This window comes from Erigeron canadensis, chromosome 6 (genome assembly GCF_010389155.1).
Source record: "Erigeron canadensis isolate Cc75 chromosome 6, C_canadensis_v1, whole genome shotgun sequence".
NCBI lineage: Eukaryota > Viridiplantae > Streptophyta > Magnoliopsida > Asterales > Asteraceae > Erigeron > Erigeron canadensis.
In genome coordinates, this window is record NC_057766.1 from 5,835,023 (window position 1) to 5,843,934 (window position 8,912).

Sequence of the window (8,912 nt, forward strand, 5' to 3'; positions counted from 1 at the left end):
ATCGTGTTATTACATGTGGTTTCTAAACTCAGTGCCATGATCACTTCTGAGTTCTTTAACCCTTATGCTGTTGAGATTTTCCATTTTCTTAATGAATTTGATAATTTCATCAGCAGCATCACTCTTAGAATTTAGAAAGATTGTCCAAGTATATCGTGAATATTCATCCACAATTACTAGAGTGTATTTACTACCCTTTAGACTTTGGACATTCACTGGACCAAAAAGGTCCATGTGGAGAAGATGAAAACAATCCTTAACAGAATTGGCTTGTTTTGTTTTAAAGGTAGCTCTGTGGCATTTGCCTTTTTCACAAGCACCACAGAGTCTATCCTTTTCAAAGGAAAGAGGAGGAAGACCACGGACAAGGTTTTTTTTAGCCAGTGAGTTTATGGTTTTAAAGTTCACATGTGACATACGCTTGTTCGATAACCAATTTAACTCGGATGCTGACTTAGCAAAGAAACAAGTTTCACTATCAGTCTTGATAGGAGTGAAGTCCACGAGATATACATCTCGTTTTCTTGGTGCTACCAAGACGACTTCCTTGTTGATATTTACTACAGTGCCTTGATGTTTATCAAGGATTACCTTGTAGTCAGCATCACACAGTTGACTTATGCTAATGAGATTATGTTTTAATCCATTTACATAAGCAACTTTTGAGAATTTTATGAGGCCATTAGAAAGAAGACCATACCCTTCAGTTTGTCCCGTGGAGTTATCTCTAAACACTACAGTAGGACTAGGTGCCTTTGTATAGTTATCCAGCAGGGACTTAGAGCCAGTCATGTGTTTTGAACAACCGCTGTCCAAATACCACACTCCTTTTCCCAGCGAGCCCTGCATGGATATAAAGAAAGGATTTAGGCGAGTTCACTTTGTTCATCCATGGCCATGTCAGCAGGATTAACTAAAGGTACTTCAGAGGAAGTAGTTGGCTCTTCAGAGAGAGCCTCCTCAAGAGTAGTATGATTTCCCACAGAGACAAGACCAAAGGTTTTATCATCTTCATTGATGGGCATTATATTAGTTTCATTGCTACGAAGATATGCATAGCTGCTTACTACCTCAGGAGCACTATACTCAACTAGCATTAAAGGTTGTCCCCAAGCATTTGAAATAACCCTTTGAGAATGGGGAAGTTCAATGCGCTGAGAAGCTATGTATTCAGCGATGTTTACATTAGTCATAGAAGAGGTGTCACTGGGAACAGGTTCAGTAGAAAGGTTCCCACTGATCCTAGTTGTAGAAGAAGATGTTTCAGCAGATATAGAGATCTTTGGTTGAACTACAACCCTGAAGCATCTCTTGAGCTAACGGAGTCACATTCAGAGGCAACATGTCCTCTGCTGCTACAAAGATAGCATTTTTTGTCAGAGGGGTTGCTTTTTTGATTCTGAATGAAAAAGTCCCTCGGTTGAGAAGAAAGGTCATTCACTCGCTGAGTAAGCTCATTAATTTGAGGAGAGGAGGAAGATGAAGCCTTGCTCTTTTGCTTATACTTGGATTTATTCCTTTGTCTAAGTTTAGGAGGGGGCAACTGAGGAACATGACCAAGGATGGACTCACCATGATGATTTTGAGGATTTTGAGGTCCTCTAATCATGGTCCATGCTTGCTTTCCAGCAGGGTAGGAAGAAGAGGGACCCTGCTGAGAATGATTCACTCTGTTTAGAGTGATAGGTCTGGACAGATAATTTGGAGTCACTGACCTCATTTGCCTATGGGGTAAGTACTCTATGTTTGACACAGAGGATTGACCACGCTAAGTAGTTATATGTCCTTTTTGTGGAGTAGTGGGTCTCATTTGCTGATGTGGCAAATGTCCCCGCTGAGGAGTTATAGGCCTTACTTCTGATGTACCAAGTGTCCTTGCTGAGGAGTGGTAGACCTATTTTGTGAGGGCAATCTTCCCCTTTTTGGAGTGTTATGCCTTAGATTGGATTTTATATGCATAGGTTGAGATGCCATATGAGTTTGAACATCAGAAGGAACTAGAATGTTGCTGAACGACATGATTAACTCACTGAGGAGTACCATAGTAATAGGGAGCAGCAATAGTGCTTCTTTTAAAGGGCTCAGCACCTTTTACTGATAGTCGCTAAGGAACAATGGGTACATATCCATTACTTGAAATATCCCCTTTAAAGGTTCTAGGTGGAGAATGTTGATTTCTCCCTTCATGTGGCATCATGCCAACAATGGGAAGATAAGAGAGCATGTCATAAGTACTGGTTGAGGGACTGGTACTTTTAACATTAGAGGAAGAGGGCACACTGGTAGAAGATGTAGCCTTAGAATCCATCTCAGCATGGTAGTCATTTTGTCCCTTGACAAAATACCACTTTTTCATCTCTTCAGGAGAGATGGAAGCTGAAAATGGTGGAGGAATAGAGATTTAAGGCTTTACATCATCTTTAAATGAGTCAGCAAGTGAGGCAGCAGCATCAAAGCTGCCACCAATCACTGCTTGTACTTGAGTAGGGACTTGCTCACTCAAACATTGATGATGAAATTTGGAAGCATTTGACCAAGAGGTCACAATCTTCTTCAGATTAGAAACTTCAGCTTTGAGAGTTTAATTCTCAAGTTGAAGTTTCTGAGTCATTAACTCATGATATTGAAGTTCCACATGAACGTTTTTCAATTTCATAAGTTTTTAAGATTTTTCACTTAACTCTACTCTAGCAGAGTTAAGTTTGGATTGAAGTTCAGCACGTAGACTTTCTACAAACTGAAGATCACACGACAAAGACTCAATAATTTTGGTCTTGTCATGAGCAGAAGAAGAGGAAAGAAGAGAGTGTACCTTTTTAACAGTGATGTTTACCCACTGACTAGAGGAGACTTGATCCTTTGTCAGAGCATCACTATCAGCAAGTGCCATAAGGCACATGGCATCAACATAATCGTCATCATCAGACTCATCTGAGTCAACCCAATCATGTTCTTTAGCAACTAGTCCTTTTGCTGAAATTTTGGCCTCTTTTGTTTCAGCCATCTTTGCCTTCAGCTGATAGTATTTGTTCCTGTATTCATCAGCAGATTTAGAAGGATTAGGTTTAGGAGCAGCTGGAGTGGGAATAGAAACCCTGCACTCCTTCTGGTAGTGGCCTTTTCTGCCACACCTCCAGCATTCTTCCTGTGATTTATCAACAGGAGGTTTGAGGGGAGCAACCGTTTTACGGTTGTTCCACCTTCTGGAGTATTTTCTACCAGCAACTAGGGCAAAGCGCTTAAAATCATTAAACATGTCTTGTTTTTCTTCATCATCCAACTCATCAGTAAGAGTTTCAATGGGAGCTGGAAGATTTGAAATACTGGTGCCATCATAGAGATCGATGGACTCAGTAGAAACAAGAGCTATAGGGTCAGAAATAAGATGGGAGGATATGCTGAAAGAAGAAGAAGAGCCAGCATGTCTTTTGGCATCAGCAAAGGCTCGAATGTTTTGAGCCAATGCTCTCTCTTCAAATTGAAGAGTACCAAAGAGTTCTTCAAGATCAAAGTCTTGAATTTTTTTCGTTGTACGAAGAGTTTGTCTTAAGTTTTGCCACTTAAGAGGAAAAGAGTCGATGAATTTGTGGCATACATCAAAATTATCATGAGTAATGCCAACATTAGTCATATCATTGAGCAACCCTTTTAAGCGAGTATAGGTGCTCTCAAGACTTTCATTAGGAAGAGAGAAAAAGTTTTCATAAGCACGTTTCAAATCAATTTTCTTGATTTTAATGAGGTCAGCAGATCCTTCATAGGTGCTGACCAGTCTATCCCATACTTCTTTTAAAGAGGGATACTTGATGACTAGCTTCATGATTTCAGTGGGAAGAGTGACAATAATCATGTTTTTAAGCCTAGCATCAAGATTTACCAGCTTCCTTTCTTCATCCGTCCATTGAACCTCTGGTTTTTCCAGGTCAGTGACTATCTCAAGAGCTTCAGGTGTAGCTCCTGGAGTCCTTTGGACGTACATTGGCACGAATGGACCCTCAGTTAATATTGTCATTAAATAAGGTTCCACACCAGAGATGTGAAGAAGCATTCTCTCCTTCTAAGACCCAAAATCTTTGGGCTCGAATTTTGGAGGTGTCGACACATAACCAAAGTCACGTGTGTTCACAAGGCTGGGAACAGAAGACTTGTTCTTGTTTTAGAAACAAAATTTTTAAAAAGAGTAAAGGAACAGAATTTTAATGTAAACACAAGGAGGCAAACAGATCTTGTTCCAATGATTTAGGAATGGTGGCTCTGATACCACTTGATGGTCCACAAATGCACAACTTATGTTATATTTAAATTAGACAAGAAAGTAAATAGAAGATTAATAACAATAACAATGACAAGTTCAATTGTAATAAATCAATGCAAGTATAATCATATGTATCATTGATTAAACAATGAATACATGGTCGATTTTACAAATTGACTTACAAGAATACAAATGAACAAGGTAATTGTTAAGTCTAAACACACTATAAACTTGAACAGTTACAAGTGACACACATTTTCAAGGTGACTAACACACTTGATACAATGCAGCTGTTTTGCTTTATATAAAGGAAGAATTATGCCAACACAACTTTCCTTTGATGGTGATAGATGGTGGTTGTCGACGTTCCATTGGCTCCTTGTACTTCCAAGCAAGAGCCCTTGTCTTCTTTACCAAAATGGGTATGAGAGAGAAGACCCAAGTTTTGGTCCCAACATGTACCTTTACCATGTAAGGTATGTTACAGTTGGAAGAACCACCATGTGACTCTTGTCTTCATATGGTTTGAATACTTCCCGCCATGACAAACATTTGGGGCAGCATACACCCCACTGAAGAGAGTTACTGGACTCGCTGAAGACTTGATGACGATACATGTCAGCGAGCAAGTTTGGTCAGTGAATCCAAGACTCAACAAACTTGTTATTGTTCTTGTTGATTACTTTCTTATTTACCTTCTTGTCTAGTTTAAATTACAATACAAGTTGTGCAATTTGTGTACCGTTAAAGATAAAGGCTAATAAAACGAAAAACTGACGAAAGAACCATGTAATTAAAACATTTGAAATTTGGAACATATTTTAAAATTAAACATTTGAATTATTTAAGGTTAAGTTATTAGCCACTTGCAAGTTGCAACAAACAACCGGCGGTGCATTATTTTGTAATATGAAAAGTGTTATATGCATGTTGTCACATTTTCACTGTTTAATACAGATAACTCATACATATTCTAATTTCCTTACGAATCTTTTGGTAACTCATAAGTTGATCTGTCATTTTCCTATTTCTTATTTTCTTTCAATTTCTTTATTAAATGTTTACATCACATATCATATGTATTTGTAAAATAAATTATTTATAAATCTAGCAAAATATAGAATTATGATTGGTTCCTTCTACTAAATTTCTTGTAACAATTTCCTAAGAGTTTGAGGACTAAAATTTATTAAGTAATTAAGATAAACATAGAGATTATGATTGGTTCCTTTGGAAAGGTTCTTAAGACCAAACGGTGTGAGGCTTTCCATGGGTGAGTGGTCTTTCGACACATGGAGCCAAGTAAGAAAGAGGTCATTTTAACAAAAATGGTGGTATGAGGCATTGCAACACAATGAGGCATCTCTGGCCATGTGTCTTGACCAAATGATTGATTTTTTTTATTTTATATTTTTTATAAAATTTTATTTACATTTTTATTTACATACTTTTGTTTATATACTTTAATTTATATACTTTAAATTATATACTTCTTACTATACATGACAAAAAGTAAATAAAATTCTATAAAATCCATTACATAAAAAACTAAATAACATAAACTAAAAAAAACACAAAATTAAACTAAAGAAGAACATAATTTTTAAAAAGACATAAAAACTTAAACAGTTTTAAAAACTACTAGTTGCCGTCGTAATACTTTTCTCGAATTTCCTTTTTCATTTCCTCCATTATAGTTCGCTCGGGCTACTCAAGATAACTATAATCTTTCACCATTATCTTCAAGTCATCCCTTTTATCCCTTTTCTCTTTTAGTAACAATTTTCTTTCACCCAACTCCGCACGTTTATTACTTCTTTTTTTTTGAACGGCAAAGTAATTAATTAAAAGGCATCTAGCAAAATACTAAATGCCAAAATACATAGTACAATTACAATTACATATCCATATCTAGGATAACCGAAGACATTAAAACAATATCCTAGACGCATCTTGAGACTTGAACTCCGAGGATTGCAAAAAGGGCGGAAAAATCTCACGTCAACTAGACACTAGAAAAACTCCCACCAAGAGAGGCCGAGTCAACGGTTTTCACTCTGTATTGTTTTTGGTGCAAGCCCAAATAAGTCTCAAGGAAAAAACGAAACTCGAAAGAACGATGCAAATAAAACATGCTACAAGTGGTGGATCGGGTTTTTAAAGCATTCATCCCCAGTAATAACAAGCTTCTTACATCGCACGTTTATTACTTGATTCCAATAAACCATGTAACTCGTTAGTAACTTTCTCAAATACTTCCGTGTAGTCAATACGCCGTGCCAAATGTCACACCCCCAAAATACGGGTCAACGGGTGGGGCGTGACTTCAATAATATCACAACACAAGAGTATAATGAACGACTTAAAACGTAGTCGTTTGGAAAAGATGCATTTTATAAAACAATATTTATGAGAAGATTCAAAGATAATACATAAGGTTGAAATAGTCTTGATTTGAATACATTAAGAAAACACATCGAAATTCAAATCCATATTCTTTAATAAAAGACGGAGCACTAGAAGGGTACGGAGGGTTGAGTCTTTATTCATCAAACAAAAGCACACACAAGTTGATTCCAAGCATAGAAACATCTAATCACCTGCAATACATACTAAATTGTGTCAACATAAAGTTAATGAGTTCCTTAGGTTTTAATAAAACGTTTAACCATGAACCACAAGACATAAGTTAACCATTGCTTTACCACAATGAAAGTAGCCATTGTTAAACAACAATGCTAGGAATGTAAGAAGTATACATCTATATAAGCTCATGATACAAAACTGACACGTTGTTACAATTTGCCTCCCGGTACTTGTTCAAGGTACCGAATGTTTACAAATATGTGTCACCCGTTCGGCTCCCCGCCGTGTTTATGCCGGGTGGGGTGTGTCAACCCAAATAGCGCTATTCAACATATCCACATTTATATCCATAATTAACATATCATGATTGTGAGGGCTTGTTGTGAACATAGTAACTTATAATAGCCTTGTATACCGTTGTGCATGTGCTTGTGTTCATAAAACTAAGAGTATGTGTTGCAGCCCAAAATATATAAGTAAGATGGGGCTAAGGAGATCTCACCTTAAGAGGGTATGGATGAAGAAAAGGATGAGTCGATTAAGTATGCCCTATAGAAGAAAATATAATTTATCTTAGTATAGATAGGTGGTGTTTGATCATTTTTAAAGGTTTTCATCACCCCAAAGCTTTATAAATAATATGGTTCAAAGTTTATTTAGTTGGTTATTGAGTTTATCATTTAAGAGTGACAAATACATGTAGATCTTATAAAAGTGTCTTGTATTATTTCCATCTTAAACATATATACATATATACATTATATTTATATGTACGTGTTGATGCCGACGAGACCATACATGACACCGGTTCCTATCAATTCAAGGATGTGGTGTATTGGGTAGGTATAATCGTTTGCATGGACACACTAGTGCACCCAAGACCTTACAATCTGTAGGTGTTTTCCCAAGTGCACTAGAGGAAACATATAAGTATAAACATATATATACACATATGAATCTTTTGGATCATTACATACTTGTGCTCATACTCACACGTGTGCAGTACACTTGTAGTTAAAGCACACAAGTATCAGTTGGAATTTCTTTCACATGCATAGATCCAAACAAAAGTATATATAATTAATAAATCTTCACTCATGTTAATAAGTCCAAGAGTTTACTTTACATTTCTATTTTTCTTATATTATTCAATCATTAGATCCAATATTCTTTATCACATACAAACAAAGAACAAAGCAAATACAAACAAAAGAATAAATCAACTTGGATCTTAACAAAGAATAAAAGAATAAACTTTTTGGTGATGAATCCCAATAAAAATAATTTATATTATACTAGTAATATAATAGTAACTAAATCCATCATTCTCTTGTCTTAAACTATGATTAAAGGTTTGAACCCAAAGGCCAAACATCAAGGATGCATAGACAAATCATTGAAGAGGATTTAGAAGATAATATGAAAAGAAAATACATGGGTTTTCACCCATTTAATATTTCGACCAGCCCCTTTATGGAGAAGAAGGGTGGTCTTTTCGATTTCCACATACCTTGTTCTTGCACTAGATCGAATCTAAGAGTTTTTTGCTTGTTGTAGATGATTAAGAAGTGATCTTTTATGGGTTTTGGGAGCTGTTTTCGGATCAAACAAGAAAGAGAAGAAGAAGAAGAGTTTTTGCTTGCTAAATCTTATTATTAAGCATTAATCTTTCAAGTTTAGATGTTTAAGCCACCATAGATTGTTATTAGGATGATATAAGGTTGTTTTGGTGTTGGTTTGTGGTGTTGAAGGGCGGCAGCCCTCAAGGGTGGTGGTGGCCGTGGGTTTGAGGGAGGAGAAGTGTGTGTTTTTGGGTGTAAGAATTGTTTAGTATGTGTTTAGAGTTAGGATATAATAGTTTAGTGAGTTTATATAGTTAACGTTAATATGGGGAGGGGGTGAGCCTGAAATCTAGGAGGTTTTGGAGGGCTTGAAGTGTAATTTAGTTTAATTATTTTAATTAGTTTAGTTAGTAGTAGAATTATTTAATTAGTAGGTTAATTTAAGGTATAGTATTTTAACATAAGGTTTATTATTATTATAACATAAGGTTATCAATATATTTATTAAA

At 36.2% G+C, this 8,912-nt stretch overlaps 1 long non-coding RNA gene across 1 annotated transcript; it reads right to left on the reverse strand.

Annotated features, from left to right (window-relative positions):
* Nucleotides 1-6,787: 6,787 nt before the first annotated feature.
* LOC122602740 lies at nucleotides 6,788-8,590 on the reverse strand. The gene is made up of 3 exons (XR_006324379.1): nucleotides 8,352-8,590; nucleotides 7,344-7,390; nucleotides 6,788-6,855 (listed from the first exon to the last, which is right to left on the reverse strand). It is a non-coding gene; the product is annotated as an uncharacterized LOC122602740 (long non-coding RNA).
* Nucleotides 8,591-8,912: the final 322 nt, after the last annotated feature.